We start from the raw sequence: 18,628 nt of genomic DNA, 5'->3' as shown, positions 1-18,628 counted from the left end.
TATATTTATGCTCCAAGCTATCTTTGGTGGCACCGGACTAGTTTTGTTTGGCTCATCTAGATGTCTATAAACACCTGTTTTAGGACCTAGACATTGTTGGAAGAGAAATAACATACTACGTTAGAGGTATGGAAATGACATCCATAGACGCGTTATCTTTATGCACCCAAGAACTGCAAATCTAAGATTTATGGATTCGACGAATGTACTCTAACTCCATTATGTATCCAAGGTAAACATTTTTCTTAGTTCATCAAGTTTAATGTCCATGCTGTAATCTTACATTGTAATCGCAATCCTCCTTAAACACACTACTACATACGCCATGTTCACTTGGCTTATAAGCCGTACTTTTTCAGTCAACGAACGATATTTCTCTCTCTCAACAAATCAATCAACAGTACTTTCAGTCATGTCTTATCAGCCAAACAAACAGGGCGATAATTAATTATCGGAGACGTGCTTTTTTATTTACAGAGGCGGGCTGGCCTAGGCACTTACTAAGTTATGGTGCAGTTTGTCAGTGGGTCCAAGGCTAACATCCTCCTCTCTAAAAGCATCTACACATGCAGCGTTATTAAGTGACCTGCTTCTATAGATAGCACATTTTACGAATGTGATCTTCTTAGGATGTGATGCCCACCTCTGTAAATGACTAGCAGAGGTGGGTATTTGTTTGGGGCCCACTTGGCCATTTACAAAGCAGTGTAAAAATGCTCGTCTCTATTAATTAGGAAGTTCCCCTAAAAAATAATTAATTGGTAAGTCTGTCTCCTAAAATCTTTTTTGTGGTAGCAATATCTTAGCTCCATTGTTGTGTCGTAAGACGACTACTTCCTTTGTTCTAAAATATAAACTGTTTTATTTCTATCCTAAATAAACCTTTTAAAGCATCGGCCAAGTTATAGAAAAAATGGTAACCAATGGCCCTTACTAGCAGAGCTTTAGTTCCATAAAATTTATGGATCGCTTGAAATTGGGTAATTTATAGCTTGGAGAAATCCTAGATATAAAGGCGGAGGCACGTCGAAGCATTATGACTCATTTGGTTTGTAATTTAAATCAAATATAAACATTTAAATTTTATCTACAAACTGTACATCAAATTTGGATGTCAGGGCTCGGAGTTGTGCTAAACAGTCACAATGTATACAATATTAAATTAGTTTAACTAAATTCACCATAAAATATATCAAAATGGATTTATTTAGTTTTTTTAATAAGGGACAATTGCTTTACTGTCCTGTTTTCAACTCTAACTACATGTTTGCCCCTTTTAAGAATTACACAGTATGCAAACCCCACCTCCTCTACTCTGATATGTAAGTGGGCTGGGCCTAGGCCACGGTCAGTTGTGGCTTGAACCTTCTTCTGACCCAACGAATGCAGAAAGCCCAAATAACTCCATCCAATGGCCTTATTAGGTAGATTGGAAAAGAAGATTATGGGCCGACTCCTTGACGTTTTTTGCACCTGAAATATAAGAGATCTCCTTGGTGTTTCCTTCTTATATATGTCGTGCTCCGAACCTTGGGTAGAGGTTTTGTATTCGATCGTACTTGTTGAAGAAGAGCATTTTCTCTCTATTTGTTAAGCCTCTATTTGTCAGATAACGTGTGGCAACTATATAACAGATGAAGTCTACATCATAGTGTGCAACTTGTATTAGCAACATTCCTGTGCATTTTCATATGTACGATATGATATTTTTTACTGATCTATTATGTTTATCTTACAAAATATTCAATCTTGCCAATGTTGTGCTTTGGGTTCATTGGGATTTGGGAATGACCCGGTGAGCATCTTGGCCCCATTGTTGTTTGGGAGAAAATTGCTTCCTTTGTTTTAAAATATATAGGATTTAAAAAATATACCAATAGTCTTGTTTGGTAGAGCTCCAGGTATAGGTATAGAAAATTGTAAAGTGCTTGAAACTAGATATTTAGGCTAGTCTCAATGGGGTTTCATGTCCCAGTTTTCAACATACCCATATTTTGGAAACAGTGTAGAAGAGTTTCATCCGCTGAAACTCTTTCTACTCCCATGAAATTTTTATCATCTCTCTCTTCATCAATAGTGCCATGTCAGCATAATGCCCACGAAACTCTCATGAAACCATAATTGAGATTGGCCTTATAGCTCTAAGAAATCTTGGGTCGAGAGGTGGAGGCACATCAAGAGCATTTTAATCAATCATTTTGATTATAGTTTAGATCAAAGATAAAATTTTAAACCACTTTAATTTAGCCTATAAACTAGAGATCCAACTTGAATGTCACAGGTTAAGTTATGCTAAACATGCCTAGTTGTTAATATTTTTTTAAGTGATATAATGCGTAACCACCTCTGATTTAAAGACCAACAACGCCTTATATATTAGGACAGAGGGAGTAGAAACTTAAAATATGATGCAAATAAAAAATCTTATCTTACATTTATGAACAGTCGAGTAAGCTTAGGGCTTCTTTCTGCCATTCCCCCTATGGCCGTTAAGTGTGCCCTATTGGCAACCATATGGCCGTCCCCAACGGTGGGCGGCATAGCTAGCTGTGGAGAGAGGGAGCTGAAAACCATTCTCGCTACCGACGAAAGAATCGCTCGGCTATTTGTTTCTACCGAGGCAGCATGGCCATTAACTTGCTTTCTTCTCCACGGCTCCCTTTGTGAGCTCTTCTCTCTAGCAGGGTGACGGGTGAGTTGGGAAAGGTGAAAAAAAGCTTACGTGTGGGACCCACGTACTTTTGAAAATGTATAACCACCGGAAGAGTGAATTTTTGTGCTATCTCTAAAGATGACGTGGACACTAAATAGCTAGCAAACTACTCCCTCCGTCCCAAAATATCTGTCGTTCTCGCTTCCCGAGAAACAACTTTAACAAAATATATATTAAAAAATATTATTATTTATGATACATAATTAGCATCATTGGAAAGATCTAGTTTTTTAACAAATTTATTTAGAGACACAAATGTTGCACATATTTTGTACAAATTGAGTCAAAGTCGTGGCACGGACACCGAAAACGACAGATAAATTGGGATGGAGGGAGTAGCTCTATTGTTGGGTACGCCGTATCGTCATGTTCGGCTCGGCTGGAGGATCGTGGATTATTACTGCTGGCTGATTTGGTGTGAGAGAAAAATATTGTTCTAACTGAAAATTTACGATCGTTTACGAGATCCACCAGCCAACCGAACAGGCTCTACGTCGTCGGCTCGGTCATCGAGAATTTCAATGCGGTTGTCTATCAAAGCATCCGGCCTGACATTCTTCACGCTATCTTTTAGTTTTTCAGGGTTAATACAATTGGTGGGAATGGTGGGTTCCATACTTCCATTTGTATCTTTGTGTCACCGGCTCATGGATTCCAATCTTGCGATTAACGTGCAGTTATCGAGGTTTCGAATTCCAATATTTGGTGCTAGATTGATGGTCCCTTGATGATGATACTCGGTGATGGAGGTGGCTGATGTTTTTTCAAGGTGTCAGTTGCGTCATGGGATATTCTCATGATATTGGATTATGGTGATTGAAACTGGGCAATCGCCACCGACATGCATTCGAGGTAAAGAACGTCTTTAGAAGGCTCTGGATATACTATAGTGTATCTTTCTTTCTTTTATGGACAGATGTAATTGTGCTCTTTAAGAGCATCTCCAAGAGTTTTCAAAACCCACTAAAAATCTTGATTTTTTTAGCAAGATTAAAAAAATGCTCTCTAACAATTCCCAATCTTTCCGTACATGGAAAATCCCCTCTGCAGCAAGGAAGTATAGGCGCGCGTATCCGTCTACCAATGTGGAGATGGAAGGACGTGGAGAGGAATAAGGAGAAGGTCAGGGTTCCCATCGCAAAATTGGTCGGTGTGATTTGAAAATAGTCTGGGATTTCTAATGCAAAATTGACTTCTATATTTTAGAAACGAGATTTTGAAAACTATTGGAGGAACCCAACAAATATGCTCCCAACTTTCTTTACCCACTTGGAAATCTCATTGATTTACCGACTGATTTTTAGGAACTATCGGAGCTGCTCTACAAAGAAGAAGAGGGGAGTACATGGTAATGCTCATGTCATTGTTCCTGTTTTCTTAAAAATAAAGAAATCCGAAGTAGAAATTTGAGTGCTTATATATTCGGAAGCAAAAAAAAAATGTTGAGTGGCCTTAAAAGAAGGCCTATTTTGGTCAACGATAATGATAGTCCGGACGAACGGATGGACCCCGACCCATCCCACGCCTGTACCTGGACCCGACCTGCCTGCCCTTTGCCCTGACCCTAACACGCCTGCGCCTACATGCGCGCCTTATCAGCCATCATTCCTCTCTTTCATGCCTCTAGTGCTACCCCCCTCTCTACGGTGTAGGCAAGCATCTCAGCACGATGGCGCAGCGGCCTTGGCGTGAGTAGTGGCCTCGGGGTGAGTGGGCCTCGGTGCGAGGCCCGAGTGGCCCTCGACACGACGGCACAACGGTGCCGACGACCCCAGTCACGGGCAGACCAGCGCGGCAGGGGCGACACGAGGGGCTCCTCAGCGGATCTAGCTCCTTTTCCCAGTCGTGTGGCGCTGCCTCCTTGCCGCATCGCACATCCGCCACCGTTGAGCCGCTGCCTTCGGTGGACTCCGCGCGCCGATAAGCCTCCATTCTCCCAAACAGCATGGAGATGTTGCGCTGGACTGAAAGCGCATGTTGCAAGCGTATGTTTGAAGTGTTTAAGATGTTTCAGAGGTATGTTGCAAGTGCTTCATTTGGATGTTGCAAAAGTAGATCGAGATGTTGCATATTTTGCATATGTTGCAAGTGTTTTAGATAAATGTTGCAAGCGTTTGTTCAAAATATTTCATCTGTTTCGAACGTATGTTTGCAAGCGTTTTGATCTGGATGATGCATATGTTTCATACATATGTTGCACGAGTATGTTCCAAATGTTTCAGTCTTATGTTGCAGCAAGTGTTTTCATGTTGCAAATTGTAAATGTTTTATCTCGAAGTTTCATATGTTGCAATAGCTATGCGCGTATGTTGCAAGTGTATGTTTCAAATATTTCATCTATTTTTAAAAGTATGTTGCAAGTGTTTTATCTTGCATATGTTGCAATGGCTATACACATATGTTGTAAACGTATGTTTCTAAATATTTCATCTATTTTTAAACGTATGTTATAGCAAGTACTTCATGTTGTAAGTGTTTTTGTTAGCCTGCGCAGGAAGCGAGCGTAGGCAGAGGCAGTCCCCGCATGCATGCCCAGCAGCATGACATGCGTGGGCGCGTAGCAGTAGCAGGAGCATGTGGGCACGAGCTATGCGGGCGCGTGCAACAGGTGGGGGCGGGCAGCAGCAACATGCATAGCAGCCTGCGCAACATGCGTAGGCGCACAGCAGCAGCAAGCCTGTGCGGGCGCGTGCAACAGGCGGGGCAGCAGCATGCGCATCAGTTCACTGTCAGGCTGGCAATAATAAAACACCGACGCAACAATAATAAAACATAATAGCGTACAACAGCGGTATGCAACAGCAGCCTGTTCGGCGGGCCATAATTATAAGCTAGAACAATATTTTTCTCTCACATTAAACCAGTTAAACCAGCTAGCAGTGTAAATAATCCACGATCTAGCCCAACCAGCCAAACAAACTACAGATAGGCAAACGTGGACGTTCAGACATCCTGTCGCTAGCCACTCCTTTTGGTCAAAGGAAGCAACGCAGAAACTTGCTGGATTTCAAAATATACTTTTTTTTTAAATTACACGGCCACTACTTCCCGTCTATATATTGCTTACCGAAGCACACGTACTTGTTGGTTGGGTTGGGTCCAGGCGTCCAGGTTCCGAAGCTCTTTCCGAAAAGAAGGATAGTCTTGGAGTAGTAGTAAGTGTCAATGGAATGGCAGCGTGCACTCTTGTTGGTTGGGTCCGGGCGTCCGGCTGGGATCTACATGTTTTCAGCCTGTTCATTTGGCTGTGGCGTGTCGTAAACGATCGTAAATTTTCAGTCAAAATAATATTTTTCTCTCACACAAATCAGTCAACAGTACTTCTTTACGAACCAGCAACGATCCGACCAGCTATTTGTTGCAAGGACGATCCGACCAGCTATTTGTTGCAAGGACGACACGGACATGCGAACAGCGGCGACAACGACTGGAATTCCCCGGCCTGTGCTGTACTGGAAAAGGTCGCCGGCCATCGCACGGCTCCCGGGCATGCGTGAGCCTAACCAGGTACCGAGCCCGTTCCGTGCGCTGTGCGCGCAGGAAACATGCTTGGCCAAGTAAAGTAACACTTGGTACGAACCCTCAGGGCACATTCAGACATAGGGCTTAGTAAAGGATTAGTCCACTGGTTATCTAAATTAGCAAAACAGTCACCGAAAAACTCTGGTGGGTTCATTTAATTTAGAGCAAAGGTGGAGCTAGTGGGGGCCAAACTCTAGGGTCACCCGACACTAGGACCTGTTGGGCCCCGCTGCCTCCAAATCCTAGTGAAGCCATGAAACACACTTCCAAGAATTTTTTATCCTTGATGAAAGTTATGTTTTCTCTGGATGGCTCACATGCGATGCACAAGGATTGAAGGGTCCACGAAGGCAACTTCACGCAACACCAGATGACCAAACTCAGTAGAAAACAACAAATCACATGTGGACCTAGCTTTCCTCAAGAAGAGAGGGCCCCACAGGGCGACGACGCCCCTATGGGTTGCCTAACCCTTGGATTTCTTCCTAGAGCTCCACGGCCTTCCTCTGGTCAATGTGCAAACAAACACATATTTGGCCCTTGTTTAGTTGGGTGAATTTGGATTTTGGGACTACTGTAGCACGTTCGTTTTTATTTGGTAAATAGTGTTCAAACATGGACTAATTAGGCTCAAAACGTTCGTCTCACAATTTTCCACCAAACTGTGCAATTAGTTTTTCTTTTCGTCTACATTTAATGCTCCATGCACGGCCGCAAACATTCGATGTGACAGGTACTGTAGCAACTTTTTGGAAGTTAGGGTGAAACTAAACAAGGGCCATGATATGACTGTTTGATCCAAGAGAAGATGTGCAAAGGACTTGAATCTATGGGCCCACTTCAACTTCTATAAATAGGGGTACCTCTTGCTTCCAAGACATGAACGTCACCTCCAAAAAAGTAGAGAGCTCCACTTCTATTTAGTGATACTACGATAATTTAGTGTGCAATGACACGCTAATAATAACCATGTAGTCATTGCACACGTCTTTTCCTAGTTGGTAACGTGGTCTAGTGTTTTTTATAGGAATTATACAGGAGGAATTCCCGAGGGTCCTCCTGACTCCTGAGACACCGACCGTCGATTCACGGCCTGTTCGTTTGGCTATGGCTTGTCATAAACGATAGTAAATTTTTAGCCGGAACAGTATTTTTCTCTCACATAAACCAGCCAGCAGTACTTCTTCACGAACCAGCAACGATATGAACCAGCCAACCGAACATGCTATCAACTCGCATGTAATGATCCAAGACGCTGCCGGGTCAAGCCGCCGGCCAAGGACGGCACAACAGTGCCTTGCTTGGACCAGATTCCACAACCGGTGAGGAACTGTTGTAACACGGCCTCGGCGGGTGGCGAAGGCCTCCGACGGCGGAATGTCACCAAGGCGTCTTCGACCATCTTAGGGCGGAGACCTGGCGCGGACTAAAGGAACTTTCCTGGCTATGCATGTAGGGCACTGCACGAGGCTCAGCGAGCTTGTCGCGGATTCCGTCCGGGCCGGACACGGGAATCTCCGGCCGCTCAGGCGCCCTCCGCCCCGCTTCGGCTGACGGGCGTCTCCGACGCTAGCGGCGGAGGCCGCCCTACCCCCGAACTAATCAAACAAGCAACCTTGCCTAAGTGTGTGCAGGTACCTAAGCGCAGGCGCCCGTGGTCCGCGCGAGCGTGCCAGCATGGCCCCCGCGCAGCCGGGCGGAGACTTACGGATGAGGCCTCCGACCGGACCGGTGGAGACTTCCGTAGGCAGCTGCGCGCCCCTGAAGACGGAGGCCAGCGTCGGGAACCCAGGCCTCTGGGCCGAAGACCGAGGCCCGGTGGGCCAGCCGCTTATGGAGGCCCATTACTTGAAGACGGTGTGGCAAGATTGCCCCGCAAACGAGAGACTGGTGGCGGAATATTCCAGGAATACTGTAGCAGTTGAGGGGCATTGTAATAAATTCTGTCGAGAAGTAGTTGAGTCCTATAAATAGGGAACACTTATAACAGTACGAGAGGTCGGTTGGATAATGAATGAATGAAACCCTAGTTTTATGTGCCATTTCCCTACATGCGCCACTTGTCGTGCTTGTTTCCCGAGCCTCCGCCTGAGGGCAGCGCCTGGCGGGCAGAGGCCTCCACCTCCTCCACACTGTCTGAAACTGAGTGTTTCAATATTGGTGCCCACCGTGGTTTGGCCAAGGCAAACCAACGATGGCAGGGAAAAGAAAAACCACCACCAGAGCAGCAACGACCACGGGTCAGAGAGGAAGGCCTAGGCGCGCCACTCGTAGAACCTACACAACCTCGCCAGCGGAGGATGACACCAGAGCAGATGCCCAGGGTCAACCACCGGAACCCCAAGATCCAGAGATTCAAGATCCGGAGGCCCAACCAAATTCAGGCACAACACTCGAGCAAGAACTGCAACAGCTGCAAGCACAGTTGCAAAGAGCGCAATAAGAGAGGGACAGAATGGCAGCAGAATTCGCAGCTAATCAGCAAGCTACTCAAGCGTCAGCACAAGCAGCAGAAATAAGGCAGCAGTTGGCAGTCCTACATGCTGAGATGCTAAGTATGCAGCATGCAGTACCAGCGTCAACCTCCGCAATCCCAGCCTCCGCAGCAACACCTCCGCCAGCGATCAGCCCGACCATGATGCCATCTCAGGTGATGTGGAGGCCTATCGATCCCAAGTCTCCACTCTCTAAAGGCATACAACAGTCGCCATGGCTAATGGCGTACAAGCCAATCACACTACCAAAGTTTAACAGCAGGACAGACCCCCATCAATTTATTATGAGTTACGAGGCAGCAGTAGCCTCCGCCGACGAAGACGACGTCGTCTTGGCAAAGTCATTTGTCATTGCAGCCGAAGGCGACGCGTTGGCTTGGTATTCTATGCTCAAACCAAGCACAATCTATTCTTGGGAAAACCTCCAGGACAAGATATTGGCAAATTTCAAGGGGCTAATAGCACAGTCGCTGACTTCCACAGATTTGTTCTAGTGCAAGCAAATGCAGGGAGAGACACTACACGACTACTTTCGGAAATTCATGCAACTCAAGGTGAAGCCACCAGACGTCCCAGACGAGATCGCCATCGAAGCAGCGATCAAAGGCCTTCGAATCGGGCCATTCGCAGCACACCTAGCAAGAAAGAAACCAACTTCCATACAACAGTTGTATGACGAGTTCGAGAAATACTGCAAATCAGACAATGACCTCTGGAAAAGGCTGGAGGAGTAGGGTCAAAACAGACAGCAAAACAGCAGCAAAAACTCCTAGAAAACCTATAATAACCAGAATGCATCAAATCAGAAACCAGGCCAGGGGCAAGTGCTCAGCATCGAGGGTCAACCTCACCCCGAGCAAGGGCAACTAGAAGCGCCAGCACGGTCGGAGACCCAGACCAGGAACCAAGGTCGTCAAGGCTACCAAGGCAAAAACTGGAACAAAAACCACAGCCAGAAACAACGCATGCCATATTGCGTTTTTCATGGCGAAAACGTAGGGCACAGCACCAAAGATTGTCCGAAGATAAAAGAGACACAGGAAAGGATGAAGAACAAGCAGACTGCCCAACCTCCGACACAGCAAAGCGCAAGAGAGGTCAACACCACCTACACAACTGGCCACCAGCAGTACTGCCCAATGTACCCAGCGCTAAACGCAACCCAAATACATCCCTCCACACTGGCCTCTGCCTATTACCCAAACTTTCTACCAGCATGGCGGTCAATGCCTTCGCAGCAACCTCCGGCGGGTAACTACAGGTCGGAGGCAAGCCTGACCTACATAAACCCAAAATCTCCCCATATAACCTACCTCGAAACAAACCCACCGGCACAAAACCAAATCAGGTTCGAGCCTCCGCCGCAACAACACCACATGCAGCAACTGCCTCCATCGCCACCTCACAACCAACCACCAGCACCAAAAAATGAGCCAAACCCAGAAAACCAAGTCAACCCCCATGGACTGCTACCAATAATAGGCATGATACTACCAATCGCCGAAGGATCATCAATGGAGTTTCAGACAAAAAAACAGAAAAAGGATCACCTCCGCCTGGTAAACAACGTAGCAGTCCAAGGCCCAGCGAAATACACAAATTGGTCCAGAGTCCCAATCACCTTCATAGAAGAAGATCTCCAGCTAGAGAGCTACCCTCACGCAGACGCAATGGTAATCAAGACCAACATAGCAGCATGGGAGATAAGTAGAGTACTGATTGACACTGGCAGTTCAACAGATATCATCTTCGTAAATACCTTCGACCAAATGAAGCTCAGTAGAAATCAACTACAGCCCTCCGAATCCCCTTTGATAGGATTCGGAGGCAAGCAGATACAAGCATTAGGAAAAATCTCACTCCCAGTGTCATTTGGAACCCAAGCAAATGCTAGAACCGAGTACATAACCTTCGACGTCGTCGATCTGTATTACCCATACAATGCCATCTTGGGTAGAGGATTCATAACCAAATTCAACGCAGCCCTGCATATGGCCTACCTGTGCATGAAAATACCAGCACTCCACGGTATTATCACAGTCCAAGGCAGCCAGAAAGAAGCAAGAAATATAGAAAAAGCAATCTACAGAGCCCAAAGAAACATCAATGCAGTCGACTCGGCACACAAAGAACTAGAGCCTCCGAATATGCCCAGAGGAAAAACAGATATGACAGGTCAAGAAGAGACAAAGGTGACCCCTCTAGAAAAGGAGTTACCAGACAAAAAAGTAATAATCTGCTCAGAGTTGAGCAAATCAGAGGAGGAAGAGCTCATGGAAACTCTAGTAAAAAACAAAGACATCTTCGCCTGGTCAGCCTTCGACCTACAGGGAGTCAGCAGGGACATCATACAGCATGAACTGGATATCAATGAAAACATGAGGCCAAGGAAGCAGAAACAGAGAAAAATGTCAGAGGACAGAATCCTGGCAGCAAAGGCGGAGGTGCAAAGGTTGCTAGACGCAAAAGTCATCAGAGAAGTCAAGTATTCAGAATGGCTTGCAAACGTAGTACTGGTGCCAAAGAAGAATGGCAAAATGAGAATGTGCATAGATTTCATAGACCTGAATAAAGCTTACAAAAAAGACCCTTTCCCATTGCCAAGAATAGATGCCTCCATCGACAAGGCAGCTAGATGTCAGAGGTTCTCTCTCCTCGACTGTTTCTCTGGGTATCACCAAATCTGGATGAAAAAAGAAGACGAAGACAAGACAAGTTTTACCACTCCATTCGGGACATATTGCTACACCAGAATGCTGGAGGGCCTCAAAAATGCCGGAGCAACCTTTGCCAGAATGACAAAGGAGGTTTTGGGCTCACAACTAGATAGAAACATCATAGCCTACGTCGACGACATAGTGGTCATGAGCAAGAACAAGGATGATCATGTCTCCGACTTACAGGAGACCTTCGCCAACCTCAGGGCAGCTGGCCTCCGCCTCAACCCAGAAAAATTTATATTTGGAGTTACAAAAGGAAAGATGCTCGGATACATCATAAGTAGCGAAGGCATCAAAGCGAACCCAGACAAAACCAGAGCAATAATGACAATGGCAGAACCCAAAAACAAGAAAGAAGTGCAAAAACTGACGAGAAGAATAGCAGCGCTCAATAGATTCATCTCAAAGGCAGTAGAACGCAGCCTACTATTGATGCAAAAGTGGATCTGTAAACACAAAGGGCTAATACCCGAATCGATATCCAAAGCGTGCCAGTCGATTTGACCTGTTAATCGACAAGGATGAAGATACGAGCACTTTGGTCCTGACAACAGCGATACGCCCGGAAGTCACGGCCAAGAGGTACTCACGCGGAACTCGAGAATCGCCGAAGGTCGCACTGAAGTGATGCAGCTCGCCGAATCAATGAGAACTCGTAAAAAGGAAAAATATGCAAATTGACGAAGTCGCCGAAAAGTAAGTAGATGCAAATAGGAGTAAAAATTGGTTTTGATATTGATTGATATTATCTTTATTACATTGCCCCTCACTCCATATTTATACCCTGATCTAAAGAGACACAACCAAACACAACTAGGACACCAAGCCCATATCTAAGGAAACACGTGACTCTTACATGAATCATACTCTAACAAATATAGAAAAGGAAATCAACTCCTATCTATTTCCCTGTCCGCCTCAATTACGATGGAAATCTCACCGTCCTCCTTTCCATCGGCATACTCCCTGTTTCATCGGCAGTAGTCTTCAAGCCTTCCTTCATCGGCATCGACAATAACATCTCCAACCTTATCGGCAACGCCCGAGTCTAAATCAACCTTTCCATCGATCACCACCATTCATCGGCAACCATCTTTACAAACTGATTCTCATCGGCTGTTAGCGTACACAATAACTTTCCTCTGCCGATTAGCCCACTCTGATCATTTTGACACATGCAAAAAACGGTGTCAACACATGCCCCCCAATTTCAGAGTATAAAACCATTAATGCTCCGAAATTTACTCCAGATAACGTTTGCCTTCGCCCAATTACCGTAACTCATCCTTCAAACCAAAACTTGATCTGTTATCAAATCTAATCAAATCTAATCCTGATTCACGCACCTCAGTAAATATCGCACAATTGCCAACCACTCTTGCCTTGATTATGGTTAAGATACCGAAACAATAATCCATCGGCAAGATCCTAACATAATAATGTCGCCACTTTCAGAATTAAAATATCCTGTACCGATATCTCTTCCAAGTCATGATTACTTGCCATCAAATCATCTGTACAATCCCTTGATTATAGTGCGAACAGTTACCATATCCATCTGAACCACCTCGACCTACATGCGCGCGGTATAGAGATAAGTCCAAAATACCCCTACTCCAAGCGGCTTATAAATAGATTTTTCCGGAACGCTCGTCTTCTACCCTCAGACCCTAATCTTTGATATTCTCTCTTTCCGGCGGCGACTCCGACGAACTGCGCGACCTCAAACAACAAGAACTTTTCTCCAGCGCCAACCTCGAGTCTCCGGCTCGTGCCCCCATCTACCTCAAGATAATGGCAATCAACTTCGACGTCCCTGCGGTTCGTTCCACTTCCGTTACCTTTTACCTCGATTCCTCTGGTCTTTGCGTTCATATAGTCGGTAATTTTTCTTTTCTTTTGTTCTTCGGATTCTCTAAACTTAGGAACTACGCAACAAATTAGTTATTCCAACCGATCAGCCACATGTCCAATGCCTAGGACCAATGGGTAACCTAGATCCAACCGATCTGATTAATGCAGAAGTCAATAGAATCCCCTTTAGAGCCCAAAATTTCTCTCTGAATTTATGGAAAGATACATTCCAATCTTGGCCCAAAACCACCAAAGGGTGGAAAGATTGGTACTTAAGGGTCAACAGGCCGATGCAAGTACACTAGGCAGAACGGAAGCTAGACCAATGCATTAGGCTATCCATTGCCGATATGCAAAAGAACGAGTCAATGATGATTGCAGCTGCTTACTTCTGGTCAGACACAACAAACACTTTCATGTTTGGACATGGCCCAGCTACTCCCACACTTGCTGATGTCTACATGCTCACTGGCTTGGACATTTCAACTGCCGATGACGGCTCCATCTATGGCAGAAAATCTGAATATAGGGTAAATACCCGCAACATCGGTGGTTGGACGGGATACATTCAAGAATGCCAAAAGACCGGGACAGTTAACCAGAGGGAACATGCCACATTCTTGAATATGTGGTTAGAAAAATTTATCTTCTGCGGTCGATCAGTAGGACCAACCAATGCTTTCCTCCCCGCGGCTGAACTCTTGGCCAATGGTGTAAGGTTCCCTCTTGGCCGATACCTTCTGAGCTCCACTTATCATCTTCTTCATCAAGTGTCTCAGAAACTTTTGCTTGGCGAACCCATCGGCAACTTAGGAGGCCCGTGGTGGTTTATCAACATGTGGCTGAATGCCCATATGCACAAGCGTTTGCAATGGGACTTCTTTGCCCAACAATTCCCACAAGAAATTGTTGAAGACCATGTACTTGGGGATGAGGAATCGGCAATACGCTCACCCCTCAATTTTGGTGAAGCCATAATTGTCCTCCCTGGAATAGAGGCCAATGAAGACCAAATCGGCAGATTCTTCCAAAGCTTCTACAATGGTCTTTCTCATGATCATAGGGCTTGGGTACCTTATATTGACGAAGAAAACAGATTCCCCCTTCTTTTCAACTTTGCCGATGACACTCTGAATCAGGACAATGAACTCATGATGGCCATCATTACTCCCAGGGCAATCCCAGTAAACACATTCGGTAGCGGGAAAAACACCAATATCACGTATGAATTTTACAACCCATCGGTAGTATCTCGTCAATTGGCTTTTGGGCAACTGCCAATCAAACTTTGTTTTGCCGATGTGATCAAACCCAGAGAAATAATCACCTGCGGAACAGATTGGAGCAAGGTAGTGCGACTCTCCCCCGATGTCGATACTACAGATGTTGATATATCCACCTGGACGCCAGTGTCTTTCATCACCGAATCATATAAGCAATGGTGGCGAGAGTGGAAGGAACAACTGTTTGCAACATCTGCTCACACATATCGGCACATGATCGACCCTGAATACGCCATCCCTGATGACGCAGTAAGTTTCTTTTAACTCCCTTCTACTTTTTCCTTTCATATATCGGTAACTGACTTTCTCATGACAGGTTAACAACCCAGCACCATCTATGAGCAAAAGTGGGAAACCCTTCAATCTTCAGCCTGTTTCCCCGATATCACCGATCGGCTACAACACCCCACCTTAGCTGCTTTGACTCACCAGAAGACCCGTGCCAAGACCATCACCTCCAAGTCCAAATTGGCTATAGCTAGGGCCACTCCATTGGCTGCTGCTACAAACCTGATCAAGGCTTTCAAGGTAACAACCCTGTTTATTTGTACTCATGCCGATCACAAACTGTATTAACATTAATCATCAGGGTGTAAGAGCCGCTGCTGGATCGTCATCGGCAATTCCTCCGACATCAAGCACCACTACCTCTGACAATCCTTTAGAGGTATTCCTTTGATTTTACATTTTATCTGTTAAATATCATACCTTACACTTGTTTTGCAGCAACAAATGGGTACATCGGCAAGCGTACCAGATGTTCAAGCTCCACAACCAACAAGTGCCGATGCCCCCCAGCCAACCGTTGCTGAGGCCCAAGCAAAGCGCAAAGCCTTAATAGATGCCGAGGCACAGCCAAAACGATAGAAGTCCATGCTGATCCCCCCATCTGCCCCAACGTCTGCAAGCCGGCCAGAATCAATCGATGCAACTGAGCAAGCAGTTAATCCTCCTATACAGGACATACCATCGGTCATCATACCCCAAGGGCCAACCACCGATGAGGCCACAGAGGATATCCCATCGGCAAGCTCAGTCGATCCTCCACACGGCATACTCTAGGCTGCCTCCTCCAGCCAAGTACAGGAAATCGCCTTGAAACAGGTAAGCCGATTGACCTAGTCGATTTATAATATTCATACTTACCCTTAACTGACCTCTTTTTCTTTTTCTCAGGAACAAGACTCCCCAAACAGCCTATTTTCCTTTGCCATTGACGTTTCCGACGATAATGGAGAGGAAACAAGTTCTTCCCTTGCACTGGGAACAATATCGGCAGAAATTAAGTCCAAGTTGGAAGCTCTCCTGGACTTGTTACAGCAGGATACCGCCCAACTGATAGAGGACTCGGACCCCGCAAAGGCAATTTTTAAAACAATCCGTGGCCAGGTCCCTACCGATGTTGAAGAAGCACTCTTCCCAGCAGCCCATTTAGAAAGCCGCCAACTGCAATATCAACGGGCTGCTCAACGCATTGCCGATAGAGCAGCTCAGGCTCAACTCAAAGAAGAGATGCTACAACTAAAATAGATTGCCGATGAGAAGCACAAGGGCATCGGCAACTTGCAGACTTCAGGCGCTGAACTTAAGCAGAAAATCTTAGATTTATCAGCAAAGAAGATGGCTCTATTGGCTGAATTGAAAGAAGTCGAGGCAGCCCTAACTCATGCCCAATAAGAAGAAAGCCAGCTACCTGATGCCATCAAGGCCCTTCAGCAAGAAAGAGATATCTAGGCTCGCAAAGCCTTGGCCATGAAGAAAAAACTCAAGCCTGTGGAGGGTGCTGCCGATGAAGACATCAAAGAAATGAAGGAAGCCGACCAGATTCGCCTACGTGCGATATTGGCTATCCAATCCTTGTTAAACTTGTAAATCTTGTCTATTGCATCGGCACTTTATGAGACATTGACATCCTTGTATAATTCTAGCCGATAAGACTGTTATCGGCACTTATACTTTTATGCATCCATCTAGATACTAGGGTAATATTTCTTTAAATATTTTCCATTTAATGCTCTGGGAAACACAACCCCCTCGAGGGTTTCTAGAATATATGCGTTACCAGGAACAGACTGATTTATCCGATATGGACCTTCCCAATTAGGAGACCACTTCCCAAACTTTGAACTTTTAGTCCCAATCGGTAAAATCAATTTCCAGACCAGATCTCCATCGGCAAACTCCTTTACCTTCACCTTCTTGTCATACCATCTGGCTACTCTTTTCTTATTTTCTTCGATGCTAACTAAAGCCCTTAACCGATGACCCGCCACATCTTCCAACTCATCCTTCATAAGAGTATCATAATCATCGGCTGTCAGCTAATTTTGAGAACGTATTCGCTTAGAGCCAGTTTTAATTTCCCAAGGCAATACTGCGTCGTGTCCATACACTAACTGATAAGGCGTTACTTTGGTTGCACCATGATATGACATCCGATATGACCACAAGGCTTCATTTAATACTGTATGCCACCTCTTAGGATTTTCTTTAATTTTGCGCTTAATGAGTTTGATGATCCCTTTGTTAGAAGCCTCAGCCTGACCATTAGCTTGAGCATAATATGGAGAAGAATTTAAAACTTTAATTCCCATACCTACAGCAAACTCATCAAATTCTCCTGATGTAAACATAGTACCCTGATCGGTAGTGATAGTCTGAGGAATACCAAATCGGTAAACAATATGCTCCTTCACAAAATCGATCATATTAACCGACGTCACCTTTTTTAAAGGAATTGCCTCAACCCATTTTGTGAAATAATCGGTAGCAACCAGAATAAATTTATGTCCTTTGCTCGATGGCGGATAAATCTGACCGATGAGATCGATAGCCCATCCCCGGAACGGCCAAGGTTTGATTATAGGGTTCATAGCCGATGCATGCGCTCTTTGAATATTACCAAACTTTTGACACCCCTGACATCCTTTAAAATATTTAAAACAATCTTCAAGAATAGTCGGCCAATAGTATCCATTCCTTCTGATCATCCACTTCATCTTGAAAGCCGATTGATGCGCCCCACACACTCCTTCATGAATTTCACCCATCAAGCTTTTCGATTCATCACTACTAACACATCTGAGTAAAACTCCATCTATAGTTCGATAATATAATTCATCATCGAGGAGCACATACTTGGTAGCTTGGAACCTTATACGTCTTTCAACCTTTTTATATGGATCCTTTAAATAATCGACAATCTCCTTTCTCCAGTCATCGGTATCGACTGCCGATGTTAGCACTTCCTGAATAGGTTGATACCCTGAAGCATGCTGAGCTAGTCGATTAGCCTCCTCATTATGCAGTCGAGAAATATGTTCAAGACGAAAATCTCTAAATCCCCTCAACAATTGCAAACATCTTTCATAATACGAAATCAAAACTTCACTTCGGCATTCATAAATCCCAGCCAATTGATTTATAACTAGCATAGAATCACCAAAGATTTCAACAGCATCGGCACGTATCTCCTTCAGCAATTCTAACCCTTTTATCAAGGCCTGGTATTCAGCCTGATTGTTTGTCGATGTAGCAACAATCGGCAATGAAAACTCATACTTCCCTCCTTGAGGTGAAATCAACACAATGCCGATACCTGCTCCTTCACCACATGTGGACCCATCGAAGAAAAGTGTCCAAGGAGCAACCTCTAGAGAGTCCACTGTATTACAATGCTGAGTGACAAAATCAGCCATAACCTGCCCCTTAACTGCCTTAGTTGATTCGTAACGTAGTTCAAATTCTGATAATGCTAAAATCCACTTGCCGATTCTACCACTTAATATCGGCATCGACAGCATATACTTGACTACGTCGTCTTTGCATATGACCGTACATTCGGCAGATAACAAATAATGTCTTACTTTGACACAAGAAAAGTATAAACACAGACATAATTTTTCGATGGCCGAATACCTTGTCTCAGCATCCACTAATCTTCTGCTCAAATAATAAATAACATGTTCTTTCCCTTCAAATTCTTGAATAAGAGCTGAACCGATAACGGTATCATCAGTTGACAAATACAACCTGAAAGGC

Source organism: Miscanthus floridulus, chromosome 2 (assembly GCF_019320115.1).
Source record: "Miscanthus floridulus cultivar M001 chromosome 2, ASM1932011v1, whole genome shotgun sequence".
Lineage (NCBI taxonomy): Eukaryota > Viridiplantae > Streptophyta > Magnoliopsida > Poales > Poaceae > Miscanthus > Miscanthus floridulus.
The sequence above is the reverse complement of the archived record's forward strand: the minus strand, read 5'-3'. Positions refer to the sequence as shown.